The 16,314-nt window shown below is 41.9% G+C and overlaps 1 long non-coding RNA gene across 3 annotated transcripts; it reads right to left on the reverse strand.

The window, feature by feature from the left end:
- Positions 1–381: 381 nt before the first annotated feature.
- LOC135298151 (uncharacterized) lies at positions 382–14,965 on the reverse strand. 3 transcript variants are annotated; one of them, XR_010360147.1, is made up of 5 exons: positions 14,783–14,965; positions 10,175–10,275; positions 6,971–7,043; positions 1,209–1,405; positions 382–631 (listed from the first exon to the last, which is right to left on the reverse strand). It is a non-coding gene; the product is annotated as an uncharacterized LOC135298151 (long non-coding RNA). The 3 variants fall into 3 exon arrangements; XR_010360145.1 differs by lacking the exon at positions 14,783–14,965 and adding an exon at positions 11,448–11,572; XR_010360146.1 differs by lacking the exons at positions 6,971–7,043; positions 10,175–10,275; positions 14,783–14,965 and adding an exon at positions 2,989–3,278.
- Positions 14,966–16,314: the final 1,349 nt, after the last annotated feature.

Below are 16,314 nucleotides of genomic sequence, written 5' to 3' on the forward strand. Positions count from 1 at the left end.
ATCCTTAATTCACAAAACGCCGGGTACCAGGAGGATACATAGGAAGAATTGGCTCCCTTTGCTAGTCCTGTTCTTACACAGTTCTCCTGACCACTGTTGGAGGCTGGAAAGATCCTTGCTGAACACAAGTCTTGTTTTCTTTGATTTTTCATTTCTCCTTTAAAACTTTACATGCTTAGTGATTAAAAAAGAACCTGTCTTTAAAATAAATAAATTCACATCACATGTATTCAAAGTCCTATGTTAACCTTACTGCCACATGTTTTGACAATCAGTATTTTTAAACTTTTAAAAAGGCTCCTTCTCAGGGATGGGCTCATCTTTTTCAGGGCATGATTGACAAGGGTCTATTTCAAAATACCTCCCATTAAGGGGAAAAAAAAAAAAAGAAAGAAAAGAAAACTACCTTAATGGTGAAGCAGGGAATGACAGCAGCAGACAAAAGGTCGTTGCTTCTTTGTTCTTGAAATCTGAGGAAAATACACAGAACTCCATTGTATGACTTTTTCATGCACAACATTGTCTCCCTTGACCTCATGCACATCTGCAGCCTGAAGTCCTCTGTTATCTCTGGATAACAGCTGTTGCATCACTGATTATTCATCAGTTCCACTTTAGTCTGCCTAAGGTGCTGTGAAAAGACCACAAGTTGCTGAGTTTACTAAGTGAATTCAAGATAAAACCTAAACTTGCTGGGAAAAAATAGGAATAACAATGGATAACTCTTACTGGACATTTTGTTTGGTTGTCTGTAGCATATAGCTCTATATTTTAACACACTGGAATTGAAGGATCTCTTTAAAATTTCATAGAATCCCCTAATTTTCTCACCTACTTCCTTTATACTTTTCATTTGGCTTTGGAGAGCAAAATGCAAGGGCAAGGAACACATGCAGTCAGCACAAGAGAAACAAGCAAGCCCTTCGGTTATATGATGTGCAGAAGCAGAACTTGCAGAGCGATTCATTAGCGAAGATTTCCAGTTAAAAGCAGGGGGACAAAGAAGTACGTGCACAAGCCAACTCCTTGGAATGCAAATACTCCTTGATCTTTATTTGGGGCAGAGGAAGTAATTTCTCTCCTGTCCTCTCACACTTGCTATGGAGACCACAATTCAGTATGCACCTCCTCCCCAGGTAATTCATCTTCTGGGCTCTTCCATCACCACCTCCCCCAAGCATTTTCCACCCCTGCCACTCCCCAGTTACCAATGCTCATATTCCCACATGGGTGCTAAATCCCATCAGTTTTTCTGTCCGAAGGATAAGGATGGAAGAGGATTTCTTTGATCTCCAAGACTCTTTCATGGGTCATTTGAGAGGTGAGGATAGAAGGTGAGGATTTCCAGTTTATCAGCAAGGCATTGATGTCCAGCAGATTGCTGGGAATATAATAGTGGATATTCCTGAAAAAAAGAAAAAAAGAAAAAAAAAAAGAAAAAAAAAGGTTGTTTTGCAGCCCAACACAAAGTTGTTAATGAGCTCCTGGTGTAAATTCATGGGGTGCAGGGACTGACTCCTAAGCAGGTGGCTCTGCAGTGCCATGCAGCCTCCAGTTATTTACTTACAAGTATGTTGCACAGCTCCTGTCACTGAAATATCTGCATGCTAAACATGCGAGTTTAGATTTGTGTTATGGAGTCCACAATGTGCTAGGCATATTACCAGAAATATAAACCCACCTTGCATACTGTAAATCAGAGAAAACAGTTTCTGTAACCTCAGAGGAGGCATAGGCTATATTGTGAGGTGGCCCTGAGTCCTGGTACTGGTGGCTCCTTTGCCTTGTGGCCACCAATAAAGCAGAATGTTTGGAAGTCACCAGTCTTTGATCTCTCCAAACATGAAGGTGCTGCACAGGCACAAATGTTGCAGTAGCTGCAGTTGGTCTCTGGGAGTTATGAGTTCTATGGCTCAGGTAGGGGATGCCAACTCCTAAGTCTACTGCATTGATATAGAGGGACTGAGCTAAAAGTACATATTCAACCTTTGTTCTAAATTCTCTAATTTGATTGCAAAATTACGCTTTTCATGCTCTCAACTTGTCTTTTGTCTTCTCCGGTTCAGCAGCATCATATCCCTTGCAATTATATCACACTCCCTTTGTCCACATGCCAAGAATTTGCCAAGGACTTGCAAAATCCTCATTCCTGATTGTTTACCTGTTTGGTACAGCATTTCTGCCTTTCTTCAGAAAGCAATTCTGCCATAGCCTCCTTCTGTTGGGCAAAATTATGCAAATTGCATAGATTAAATTGCTGTATAATGGTTGATCAGCTTTTCCTTATTGTTTGCCATTTGTTACACAGGATTTGCGTGCATTTAAGAGTTTTATGTGTTTAGTAGTTATTTAAGAAGCTTAGCATAGCTAATACCTTCAAGCAGTTCTGCTCCTGCAGGCTGGAGAGAAGTAAAGGCTACCTCTGGCATCAGAGGTTTTGACTGGAGGAGTCTTAAAAATTATTTTAAAAGCTTGAGTGGTGAAGATACTGGGGATAAGATGCAGTGACTGCTGACACTGTTTGGAGAGAGCATTGCTGTTTACTGAGACTCTTCTGTCTCTCTTTGAAAAAAGGAGCTACAAAGCAGACCCAGCTCCCACTGGAGGAATGGGTCCAGCAGGATGCGGGTCCTCAAATTCCATGTTTTCTATTACAGCCTGTTTCCACTCATGTACATGCAAATGCTTGGATTCACTTTGGCACAAGCATAGGCTCCTATTCCGGCTCGAGGCTGGTTGCAAGAGAACACATAGACATTTCCTCTCAGTTGCCAGATCCTGTTCTCATTAATATTTTGCCAAAGCATTAATCATATCCCTAATCCCATGTGCCCCCGAGCAGATTCTCCCTTCCAGCTGCCTCATCCCCATTCCTTGATAGACAGACTTCCATCTCTCTCCCTCTCCTTACACATGCCCAATCTTTTACAAGAGCTGCAGCCCCACCGGAGCAGACAGGACAGGAGCAATGAGGGTCTGCTCACTCACTAAAAGTCATCGAGATGGCTTTGAGGCTTCCTCGCTGGCCGCACAGCGGAGGCCACTCAGTGCACTCAGCAAAGCACACGGAATCCAAGCAGTACCTACGGCTTTTCTGCAAGCAATTAACTGAAGAAGTCAGGTTTGGTTTTCTTAAACAAATTAGCCTTTTAGTATTGAGTTATATACACCGTTGAGAAAACAGAGAGTAAAGTAAATACGTCCTTGAAAAGCAGCCCTTCTCCCACGCAGCCCCAGCGAGTGCTACTCACACATTTGCCCACTGCAAACAGATGGGCCATTTTCTTGTGTCTCTATTAGGTAATAGGCTCAAGCTGTGAACAAATAAAGCCGAAAACACCCAATATGCCAATGTGTTAATTTTGTCTTCCTGTAGGTGTCCCTGTCGATTGCAAAATTGATGCAGCCCCAACATTTTAGCTTCTTTTTTTTTTTTTCAACAAAGGCAAGTTATAACCTTTTCCCTTGGCAAAATAAATTCTAAGCATTTTTCACAGTAACAGATACATAAAAGTTGTTGAATAAGCCATATGTGAGAAACAATAAAACTAACTCTCACAACTTGATGGTCTGTCTGTAGCTGTGTTATTCATTTAGATAGCTGGACTCTCCATTAAAGAGTACATCTCTGTACACATTCTTTACCAACCCAAAGTTTTAATGATATGCTCAGAACTATTGCACCCAATGTGCCTTTGAGTACACACGGTATATATAAATATTTGTCATTTGCATGTGGTACACGATGCTCTTCACTGGGTTATAACTCAGGGCAGCATCTGGCTCAGGCTCCACAGATCCTAAAAACTAGTATCATATGTGAATTGTTCATCATTACTTTTATGCACAGACTGTCCCCATGCTTGCATTGGAACTGCCAGAAGGTTTCCACAGGGAGCAAAATGCAAGATAAGAACTCCTAAAGAGGTGTAGATATTAACTAAAAAAACCACCAAAATTCAATATTGTTTTTTCAAGGTACTCAGTCCGGTTCTGCAGTTTTACTTATTTTGCCTAGAAAGTCTTTCTCCTTGCAGAGTCTAATTCTTCAGCCCAAGGAGGAGCAAATGCTCAGTGCCACAGGAATTTGTGTGGCAACTTCCCAACACAAATTCAACAGTTCATAATGCACTCAGGCCTGTACCCAAGAGATATAAAGGTGCTTCTCTTTCTTTAAAGCTTAACCTGATTAGAGTCACCCCTATGACTCTTAATTTACCACTATCAAACTGCCTCTCCTATTGTTATAACCTTTCTGTCTTTCACAGGGCTCTTTGGAAGCTTTTCACATACTTGTTAAATGCTCTTGGTCACAAAGCCTGCTCGAAGTTCCCTTGATCATGTCATTGCTATGGTGTAAAATTGAATTACTTTTACAATGCGTGCTGTACCCTGGCAAAGCTCAGCCTTTCCCACAGTTAACAGAGGTGGAAGGCCTCAAAAATAAATGAATAAGGGAGGACCAAAATAAGTGAATTTTCATTAAAAGGGGAAAATAACTTTTTCTTGAAATGCAGGGAAGGCAAGCTCAAACAGCTCTTTAGTGAGTGTTTGCCAGACACATTATATCACTGTTTCAAAAGAGAAATGGACTGCTGGGGAGGGGTTAATAAGAGTGAAAAGCAAAACATTCAAAGTGTGCTTGATTGTTTTTTTTTGTGGTGGTTATAGAAAACATCTTGTCTCCCAAGAAGAATCAAGAACATGAGCTGCTTTTTTGTTTCGGAAAATGGCTGTGGGATATTGTAGGGCTGTGCATCACGAAGTTAGTTCTCATCCTTATTTGTGTCTTTTTTATAGGATTGGACATCAAATGAATGAGGTTATCCAAACCAGAAATAAGTATTAAGACTAGGCAAGCGGACACTGAGAGCATGCTCCCCATATCCCCAGAAGAACCCCTCTCACACATCCCTTCCTGAAAAATAAACCAGGCTTTGTTAGTTGTATCGCCTAAATAAAGGATTGTGATTAGCCCTGCTTGTTCCAGATTCTTGTTACACAAGGCCAGAGTGGCAGCCCATTGCCCCCAGAGAGCAGAGTGCCCCTTGGAAGGCCAGGCTCTCTTTGGGAGAGCTCCGTGGTGCTGCACTGTCTGCAAGGTGTGAAACCCCCGCAGCAAACACAGGGACATGGCTAACATCTTTCTGGAGTTCAGCACAGTCCTCCAGTGACCCCGCTGATCAACTACTTTCCCTGGTGTCAAGAACTCAGGCTAATTTTCCTTTCCCCTCTGTTTTTGGTGCCTGACCTATTCATTGCTATTACATTGAGAGGCTCACAGTTCATTCTGTCACAGCCACAGGTGACTTCCTTCACCTAGAGGTCTCCACATACTTAGCAGCACATTCAGTCCTCCAGCCAGGGCCGGGACCAGCAGGAGCTCATTGCCAGGGCTGCAGCAGTCATGGCCACAGCCCTGACTGCATGTACCCATTCTTATCTTGGGCAGCTCAGGAGTCCATGAAATTCATGACAGTCCTGAGTGGCTTCAGTCCTGCCTGTTCTGTGAAAGGCGCTGTGCTGCCCTGTCATGGGGTAATTAATAGTCATCCTCCCCAGGTGGTGTTCTTGCAGGTATATATTCTGCTGAAAACATGCTTTTGTGAGAGCTTGGTCCTGCCAAGAAGGGTGATTTCATTGTACTATTGTCATGAAAGGTGTTTGTGTGGAGCTGTTTCCACAGTGCCCTGCCCTCTGATGCAGGCCCAGCACATCTGGACAGATGTGACCCTTCTGTTGCTCAAAGGGATTCCCAGTTAACCAAGCAGCAAGGAGAACAATGGGAGCAACACCCTTTTGACTTGCATGTTTTTCATCTTTCTTTTGCTTCCCCTGGATTTTCTAAGGCAGGCTGTGAATACTGAAGTGTCACCACTTGCACTTAAAGCCTTTGCAGGTGATGGTGTGATGCTTGTTCACACCAGTATGAGAGGAACCCCCCAGCAGGAAGTCAGTTCTTTCAGACCTCTTTAGAAATGTGTGATAATCTTATAGTGTATCAACACTTTCTCTCTCCCTCTCTCCCTGCCTCTAATTTCTCTTAAACAAGGCTGTGTTAGTCTCTAGTTTTGATGCTGCTGCTGACACAGCTCTCCTTTTCTTTAAATTTGTCTGTTTCACACCTCACTACTGTGCTTTGAGGTTTATGCATTCAATCTACACCTAGCCTGCTGTGTTGCATTCTCCATGATGCTCTTTTCCAACGTGCTTTGGAAAAGACACATTTGGTGATAGATATGCGGGCCTTTTTGTGTTCTCTTGCCTTTTTTTTTTTCTTTCTCCTTGTGCTTTACCTACTCTCTAAGTGTTTTTCCATATTTAAAATTTGCACTTATGAATCACATTCCTCCTATTCTTTCTATGTTCAGATCCAGTCAGATTTTTTTTTCTTAACACAACCAGCTTTTATTATGTACCATAATTCTGAAGTTTTCCAGGAAAGGAAAGCCCAAGGTTCAAGACCTTCTCCGAAGTCAATGACAATTTGAATGTGAATCCACATTCCATAGGAAGACACTGTCAAAATTATGTTTGTTCATGTATGTATTTGTTTCAATTACCAATCCACCAAATAACCTTTGAAAGATTGTTTTATATTGATGTGCAATAAAGTTGAAGAGTTTGAGAACAGTTTCCTGGCCAATTCTATTTATGTCACTGAATTTCTCTGAGAGGTTGATTAATTTCAATGCAATTCAAGGCAGCAACTTGAGTTTAAATTTGGGAAATAACAGCACAGAGGACTGGTTAAGCAATATTCCCAAGGTCACACTCCAAACAGGAATGTGCTCTGCCACAAGACTGATTTGGAACATGTCATACCAGGCACCACATGTGCCATCATCATCCTCACCACAAACCTGAGAGATGAGAGATTAAGGGCTTCAGAACCCAGACTCTGGCTTGGTTACACTCAGTGCTACTGTTTTGTTTGATGCAGATGAGAAGCAGTTCAGGAGGAACTTACGTGTGAACAGGTAAGTGTGTGGCTAAACCGTCACCTCTGGGAGCTGAAGGGGACACCTCTGCTCACTCCTGACCTGTAAGTGAGTAACTCAGATTAGGTTTGAAGTGTCTCTCTGGTGACAGGAGATAAGGTCCCGGTGGCTTGTTTAGGGAAAGACAAATTATGTACAGTGAAAGGCCTAGAGGGAAGGAGGGGAAACCATAATGAGAAAGACAATACATTATTTTACAGGGTCAGGACAATACAGTATTGCCCTGACCCTGTAAAAGAAAAAGGGGGCAGTGACCAAAGCCCTGATCTAGATTAGATCCAGAGATCTGGTGGAGGCTGCAATAAGATCATCTTCAAAGCTTAAGTCCTGACTTCAGTATTTGCTTTCTCATCTTGGGTAAGAGCTGGTTTGAGGACACTGATTCAGGCACACCTTGAATACAAAATAGTGTGAAATTCAAAGTGATAAAAAAAACGCAGATAGAAATAAGTCATCTGTGAGATGAGAACTTTTACCAACACTGAATGAAATTATACAAAAATTCCAAGATCAGTCAAGTAGGTTATCTTAACAGATTTTATTGTGGTTAAATGCCTATTATCATGGGCCTTTCCAGCAAGTGTCTTTTGGTGCATTAGAAAGAATCAGCAAAAGAGCAGTTCTCATGGGTCTTTGAAAAACTCTTGATTTTTAAAAACTTAAGTAAGAGTTGGATTTCTGCCTGAAATCCTGTATCACAGATTGTGTCTCCCAGGGTGAAACTCTGTTCAAACATGTGCACATCTTTGCTGTATCCAAGCCCTTTATTGTTATGGATTACTCTTTTTAGAGGTCCCTGAGGACTTTTAAGTAATTTTCTTATAATTAGGGGTACATGGTGAAGCATGCACGACAGCACTCAAAATGGAAATGTTCCTCACACTGCATTATCTGGCATACTCCTTCTGAGGGGTGTCTGGTTTGGGCTGTAGGGTTTTTCTAGTTCGTGTTTGTAGAGTTTGTCTTACATCAAAAGGGAACCAAGAGAAAAGGGAACAAAATCTTGAGCCCGCTCTCTTTCCTCTGCCACTACTGTGAAATATGTTCCCAAGAATGGGAACAAGAATGAGAGCAGGTCAAATTATGCAGCGTTGGTATATAAGTGCTCTGGGAAGGGTTACCAGGGCATTTCCATTATTTGCTGTGGTTGTTCAGTGGTTGTGACATTTAGAGGGTACTTTGAAGAAAATAGCCCGGCTGGTAAATGACAGCAGAGAAAGGGGAAGGCAAGCAAATGGAGAGGAGGGAAGTTCACAGAGATTTCCTGACAAGATGAAAGGGGAAAGAAAACTCAGTGAGTTCTTATTCAAAAACCATTTTGGTGGCCTCTGATTGAATGAGAGAACTGTTTCTTAACATTCTTAACAACTCCTTGGTCCTGTCCAGGAGTACGCCTCACCAAATGTCTGCTGTGTTTAACACCACAGCAGCTTTGTAATGGGTCGTGAGAATTATTTTTACAGCTGAGCTTCTTAAGACAGGCCCACATGTGTGTAAATCCTGGTGTGTTTTAACACACATCTGTTGCACTAAAGAGAGAAATATTGATCTTCACCAGGATTTATAAGGTACACAAAAGTATTTACACTTGATGTTTAAGCCAAATGAAAAGCAGCTTGAGAACCTGGTTCCTCTACAAGGAACACAGAGTGTGCATGTGTTGAGATGACCATGATGACAGTACTTTCCCTGCTGATTCTCAGCACAGTTTTGGTTGTGTTACATCCAAACTCTTACACAGACAATGATAATGATAATTGATGCTAATGATAAGAAATCCTCTGTCTTTTGCTTATAACACTAAGCCAACAGTGAAAAGCTTTGGCTTTTGCTGCAGCAATGGTGAAATGGCCAGCGGAGTTTGAAGGGAAAGAGGCCCAAGACCCTCAGCAGTGCCTCCGTGCCCTGGGCAACCTGGCCTCCTCTGTTTTCATTGCAGCCTCTTTGCCCATGTAGAGCTCTTCACCCTTCTGAAGGTCATAATTTCCTAACCTGCCCGGTTGCTTCCCCACAGGATTTACTAGCTCCCTCCTTCTGGTGATCTCATTTCCATGTGTATGGGACAAGGTGAGAGCATGGCCATTTCAAAGCCTCGGAAATGGACATCCAGCACCAGGGTGCTGAGGGAGGACAGGGGAATCAGCATGAGAATGTTATCCTAACACCTTGGCAAGAATGAGAGCCCTCACACAAATGTTTATTCAGAGGCAGAGGGATGGCCCTGCTGCAAAAATAAAATGCTGGCAGCATTTTATTTTTCACTCTTAGAAGTGTGGAAGGGGGATGGGTAAAGAAATTTACAACTTGTAATTCCCCCTCTGAGACCTACAAGATGCTACATAGTTGTGGAAAAGCAAAAGGCTTTCAAATTGCGAGAGGGAATTCAGTGCCCACGGTGAGCTTAAACCTGCAGCTTGTTCTTCTGACTGTGCTTGGAAAGAATTCAGGCCTAAAGCTGATGCCAGCAGAAGATGGATCAGAAAAGAGCAATGGGATTTTGCCCTAGTCATGGCTTTCAAAATCAAACAAGATCATTCTTGTTTGTGGCTGGAAATGCTCAGCAGCCTGATACAATCTGGCCACAGAGCTGTGCAAGGGGTGAGGTACCTACCAGGAGATCAGCAAATCTCGTCAGGTAATGAAAGTTACCCTCTGCCTAGCAAAAGCTGTGAGGATTTATCTGGTGCTCCTAAAAGAGCACAAGGCATGCTAATTAGTGTTGGACACTAATGACAAGTTAGCATGGTGATTGCTGCTGAACCAAAGCTGGGGCTGCTCCTGCTGCTGCTCAGCACAAGATGCAGGAGAATGCAGAGAAAAGGTCTTGTGCTCTGAACCAGCCCAACTTGCTCTCAGCTGTGTCCTCGGAGCTGCCTTCAGCTTCCAAAAGTTCTCTCTCATCTCTTCAATCTATAACAAGAGCAGGACACTTAGCTTTCCATATTAACATATCACACCTTTCTCCTGGATGAGTGCACATATGTGATGCTGCTAAATATTTTGCCCAATTTTGGAGAGTTTTGCAAAAAAACAAGCTTTGTCTGCCCCCATAACATCCCTCGGGAGACCAACCAAACCATATTTGACATGTCTGGAGCAACAGAAAAATATAATCAGAACATGTTGTAGACAGGAGTATTTCAAACCCAGAAAGTCTGTGAGGTTTTTCTGACCTGAACACTTGTGTCCCAAGGATCCTTGGCTATGAAACTTCATCCCATTCTTCTGTACTGAGAAGGGCTTTGACTCTGGGAGGATGATAAATTGCAGTGCCCTGAAGGAGATTAAAGCAGGTTAACAGAGAGCATGGCCTTATTTCTCACACAATTCACACGGGTGAGTTCACCCAATTTCTAAGGTTTACCTGCCTGTCAATGATAACCAGTTTGCATTAGTTCCCTCTTTTAACCACCAGCCTCTGGCTAGCTTGTGTTTCAGGGTCATGCCTCTACTCCTGATCAGCAAGTCCATCCCATGTCCAAAGCCTGACCAGCTGAGGAGGAACTAAAGGATAAGCCTGGCACAGTAGCTTGATCTTATTGACCAACCACTCTGGACAACTGAAAGAGATTACCACATTTATCTGTACATCAGAAGACAGTGGGACATACTTCTGACTTGTGTTAATGTGACCAGGATGAACATGAGCAAGGCCACTTCTGTGGAGCAAAGTGTTGACAGGTTTTAATTTTTCATTATATTTAGCTTTTAAAATAAAAGCAGGCCATTTAATTAAATGTACAGGCATGAATGTGTTGTGCTCAGATGTCACAGCAGACTATTTTCTAATCAATGTAGCATACATTTTCACTTAATGAAGTCCAAAGATTTTGGTATGGCATTTTTTGTCCCATAGATGATAACACTTAATCTTCCTTATTTGGGAGAGCAACAGGTCCCAGAGATTTCCAGAGAACCAGCAGAGCTCCTGGGTTCTGCAAAAAGTCCTCTTTCCCTCTACTCTGGTATAAGACTTTAGGAAACCAATCTGGTTTCGTCCCAGTGTAATCTGAGCTGTGCATTTCTAATAGTCAAAGGAAAAGCAACACTTCCCAAGAACAGATTCGGGTCTAAAATGAACTGAATAACCTGTGCAAGAGACTGGCTTTCCCCTACCTTGAGCAGAAGCAAAGAAACCATGAGGCTGACTGGAATAACACCTCAGGGAGCCAAGCCACCACCACCAAGCCACCAGGCTTCTAGTTTGTGTCAGCACTGCAGGCTCCCTTTACAGTCAGACACAAAACAGGCACAGACAGCGCCTCTAGGAGAATATTTTCACACCTATTTTAGGTAGGGCCTCAACTGCCCTCTGAAAATTCTTGCTATGTCCTGGACTGGCAAGTGAAGAAAGACAGACCAGTTTGGATCTGCAGCTTCCAGACAGCCAGTGCTGGATGAGTGCCTTTAGGTATCATAGGTTAGATGGGAATCTGGGCAAAATACCTTTGTCATCCTCAGAGAGGATCTTCACATTTGCAGAACAGAAACCCTTTAAAGAAGAATCAGGAAAAAATAGCAGAAGAGATAAATTCATGTTTCAGACTACTAATTGGACACTTAAGTCTTCAGATTGAATAATCTTTAGCTATGTGACAGCAAAACAAGAGCAACCAGAAATGGCTGCAGTGATTTTTGCTGATGGAAGAAGCCTTCCAGCCTGGGCTGAAGTCTGGTCACTCTGGTTAGTGCTAATCTCACCAGCATCTTGGAAGGGCAGATGATAAGCTTGCACACACACGTGGAATTTTCTGCAACAGACACAGGCATAAGTTATTTTCAGTGATCCAACCTCAAACTTCCTATCAAGGCATTTAAATTCCCATATAACTGAAGATAGAGCACAGCTGGCTACTGCTTTTGGGGGTTGTAAAACCATATGGAAAATAGAGGTTGTATATTTAAAACCCTCAAATAATTATAATTAGACTCAGGACACTCTGAGTTTTGTGCCTGACATGGAAGAATTGTGCAAGCAACTGAGAGTGAACCAAAGAAACATTATACATTCTTTACAATGTTATAAAGAAGCATTCCTGATTTCCTTATAAATTATCAGGCTCATCCCATATCTGAAGATTCAGGCAAAGAGAACTGATGGTCTGATCTGGTGTAGCAAATCCCACTTTGTTTTGGTTTCAGCCCCTTTTTTTTCCAGCAGCAATAGTTAATGTTTGATATGCAGGGCACAGGGATAATTATCACCACATCTGTTTTCTCTGTTACAGACTGCATTTTTAGCCATGTAATCACTTACAATTAGATGGAGTATCCTCAGAATATATTTATCAAAGATAAGTATAGAGAGGCATCTGTTTCATTTAGTTTGGAAAGAAAAAAAATAGTAAAAATTGAATGCTTACCCTGGAGCAATGCTGAAATTATGCTACACACTAAAGTCCAAGCTACTGCTCTATTAAATCAACTTTTAATGCCTCCTTGTTAAATCTGCTAACCTGTTCTGCTCCAGACATGCCCAGATTTCATGAGCATTTTTGCTAAGACTAGGAAGCAACTGATGGTAACCAAGAATAGAATGCAGAAAAATTTAATTCCCAGAGTCAAACCAGCTTGTATTTTCCACTGTTATAATAAGCAAACTCTAATTAAGTGTACCAAGCAAAGGCCTGGCTTGCAGAAGCTCTGCACAGACAGCAAAAACTCTGAAGGGCAGGACACGCTTTATTTGACAGCTTCTGCTAGAGAAAATAAAAATAAATACTTACAAGGAACATTCACATAACCCCTTGCTCATTTCAGAGTCTGTGGTTTGTAGATCATTGCAGACAAAGTGAAATTGCAGTGCTTGGCTAAGTGAATTCCCACATATCTGTCTCAAAGTCTTGTTGTTCTTTGAAGACAGAGGAAGTTTCAAGTATTAAAATAATCTTTAAGATGTTTATGAGGCAGTGGGACAAGGTACTTGGTGGAAGATGAAAAGCCAAAGATCTGTAATTTTTTCCCAGCTATTCTTATGCTACTGGTAAAGCACCCTGCTACAGGGAGCTACTTTCTTCTCACCCATCTATTCTCCTCTTACCCCTAATCTCTCCTGCAGTTCCTGGCAGAGTTGCTGGTAGAGAACCTTGGGCTGCAGAGCAGAGACATCCAACTGTTTGAGAGCTGACACCTCCAAGGTCTCAGTCATGCCTCAGCTGTGCCCCACTCTACACCACTTAGTGGCCTGTAGAGGTGTCGAGGTGCCCAGATCCAAACCCTGAAGGATCAGGTGGGATAAATTAAAAACATCTCTTCCAGTAGGGAAGATCAGAAGTTGCTTTGCATGAGTTTTGTGTCTACATTAAAACTCTTAGATGTATGGTGACTTCCAACAGGATCTGGAACTATCTGTCTATCATCCATCCATCCATCCATCCATCCATCCATCCATCCATCCATCCATCCATCCATCCATCTATCCCAGTGTTAACTGGTGTTAATAAAGCACTGTACAGTCAGACTTAAATAGAAACACACATTTCAAGTTCATAAAAATGACCACCAAATGTTGACTCCATGTTAGTCTCTCAGCTGGCTGCTGTCAGTATGATGAACTAAGCAATTCCATTTTTAATGCCATGTAAATGATAGTGCTGTGTTGTGATACATCAATTAAGTTCTTTGAATAAATTAATCAGAAAATTCTGTAAGGATGCTTCTTTGCTTTCTAAAGGGAAGAAATACTAAACCCAAACACAACCCCAGGCTTTGTGTTTATCTGGTGGTTTGTTTTCCTCTGGAGTTAATTTATGGGTTGAAGTCTCCATGCATATATATTCACACATGTAAATAAGGAATGAAAGGCTTCACATTCTGTGTGAAAAGCCTCAAAACACTTCTCATAATTTAACTTAATAGATGTTAGCAACATGCCAACTAAATAGAGTGCCTTACACATATTTAGATGAAACATCAGTTTTGCAGCTGACTACTGCTCCATTATTTCTACTAATTACATATTTATCTGCCTTAAGGAGCAGTTTTAACTATTGATTCCACTAGAAACAGCTTGCACAAAGCCAAAAATAAAGCAGCATTATGAAGTCAGACTTTTACATGCAAATACAGGACCCAGTTAGGAGGGTATAAAGCAGCAGTCATGTAACTTCAGAAAGAGCTGCACCACCTCGTGTGACAACTAAAATTGTTTCATTTCAGGTTTTAACATAAAAGCACAGAAGTTGACTACAATGGGAGGAACTTAGGAATGAGAATGTCCTGTGATCAATGTAAACACATCAGTGCTACACAAAAGAGTCGGATTCATAAATGCTGAGTATTGCTCAACATGATACAAAGAGCTTGGGACCTTCAAAAGGGAGAAATGCTGTGTTTTGAACAAACCCTAATTTCTCAAAAATTAATATACTCTTTTTTTTTCCTTATGTACTCACAGAATGATCTGAAATCAAATCTTGATTATGCTTGACCTATGGTCAAACATTGTAAGAGTCAATACCCTTGCTACCTAAGTCTGGATTGCTGCACCAAACTTACATCTTTATGTATAATTTAAATTCCAAATTCAATTTATGTAAATTAAATAATGATTTTCAGTGCTTACAGCTTCTCAGGAGTGGCTCTGGCCATCTGAGGAAATGAGTACAATGTTTATCTGTTGCACAGAGCTCTCAGATGTTGATTTTGCTCACCCATCTCCAGTTATAATACACTTTCAGTAACTCAAAAAAGGTGCATCCTGTCCCTTGTCTTCCCATAACAAACAACCATACAAACCAAAAAAAGCAAGTATTATCATATGTCATGGACCTAAATCTCACCTGGCATGGGCCAAGACACTAATGCTGAGAGTCTATGGAGTTGCATGGGTTTATGAAAACAGAGACTAGACGCTGAACTACTGCAGTTTCAAAATATGTTTCTGTAATGATCTCATTCCTTCCTTCCTTCCTTCCTTCCTTCCTTCCTTCCTTCCTTCCTTCCTTCCTTCCTTCCTTCCTTCCTTCCTTCCTTCCTTCCTTCCTTCCTTCCTTCCTTCCTTCCTTCCTTCCTTCCTTCCTTCCTTCCTTCCTTCCTTCCTTCCTTCCTTCCTTCCTTCCTTCCTTCCTTCCTTCCTTCCTTCCTTCCTTCCTTCCTTCCTTCCTTCCTTCCTTCCTTCCTTCCTTCCTTCCTTCCTTCCTTCCTTCCTTCCTTCCTTCCTTCCTTCCTTCCTTCCTTCCTTCCTTCCTTCCTCCCTCCCTCCCTCCCTCCCTCCCTCCCTCCCTCCCTCCCTCTTTCCTTTTCTCTTTTTTAATAATCAATGTATATGTTTAGGGATTTTGACATCTCACATATGAAAGGTATGTATGTGATCACTGTATGTAAAAGGAGAAAAGGTGTATACTGTATATAATGGTGCAAGTGTACTCATACATGTGTAAATGTCCATATATACTATGCATTTCCAAAAGAACTCAGGAGTGCTTCTTCTGGAATAATGAAGAGAGCAGTAGATGATTGGGGGGTGGAAAAGTCACCCCATCCCCTTGGAAAACCAAGTATCATCTGTACTGCAGGCCGGCAAATAATAAGCATTAATGCCCTCAAACAATGTGTGCTTGAAGAAAAGGGATGGATGTATTGAGGGAGGGGAGATTTGTAAATATTGCCCACAAATCATTCAGTGCTGCATTCACAGTGCACTACTAAAGACAGACTGAACTAGCAGTCCACTTCCCCCACTCTCCTTCCCACTCAAGTCATGTCTGTTTACCCTCAGTAATGACAAAACGTAGACAACAGTCTGCTAGGGCTGTGGTGACATTGGCACACACATACCAGACAAGCAGAATGTTGTGGGAAACAGAGATTGAAGCATCTTGATATATGAGAAACAATTATCATGGGAATTGTTGTTTCTCAATGCAACAGCTATAATAAATAGTTGCCATATGCTAAGCACAGATGCCTCCTTGAAAAGCAGCCCTGTGATGGCACAGCCCATGTTCTCCAGAGTCTGGGGCTTTGATGAAATGACTGGATTTTTGCAAGAACTGCTGCCCCAAAGAAAGGTATCTCAAGCTGCTGAAGACCTTAAGGGTAAAAAAAACCCCAAAAAAACAAAAGGGCAAATTTGCATTTTGCAGGTGGGATTTGCAGTGGAATCTGAAGTTGATTCCTTCAGTCAGCTGAGAGGGCTGGGATGCCTCTCAGTAACATGATTTTTACCTCTGGCTGCTTCTCAGAAAACCAGGTAAACGGAGGGGCACAGAAAACCTTTCTGAGGAAGAAGTGCTGCCCGCATTACACAGGTTTCAGAACTGCAGGAGCCGGGACCTCAGGCTTTGTTTGATTTCAGGACTTATGGGTGGAG

This window comes from Passer domesticus, chromosome 3 (assembly GCF_036417665.1).
Source record: "Passer domesticus isolate bPasDom1 chromosome 3, bPasDom1.hap1, whole genome shotgun sequence".
Lineage (NCBI taxonomy): Eukaryota > Metazoa > Chordata > Aves > Passeriformes > Passeridae > Passer > Passer domesticus.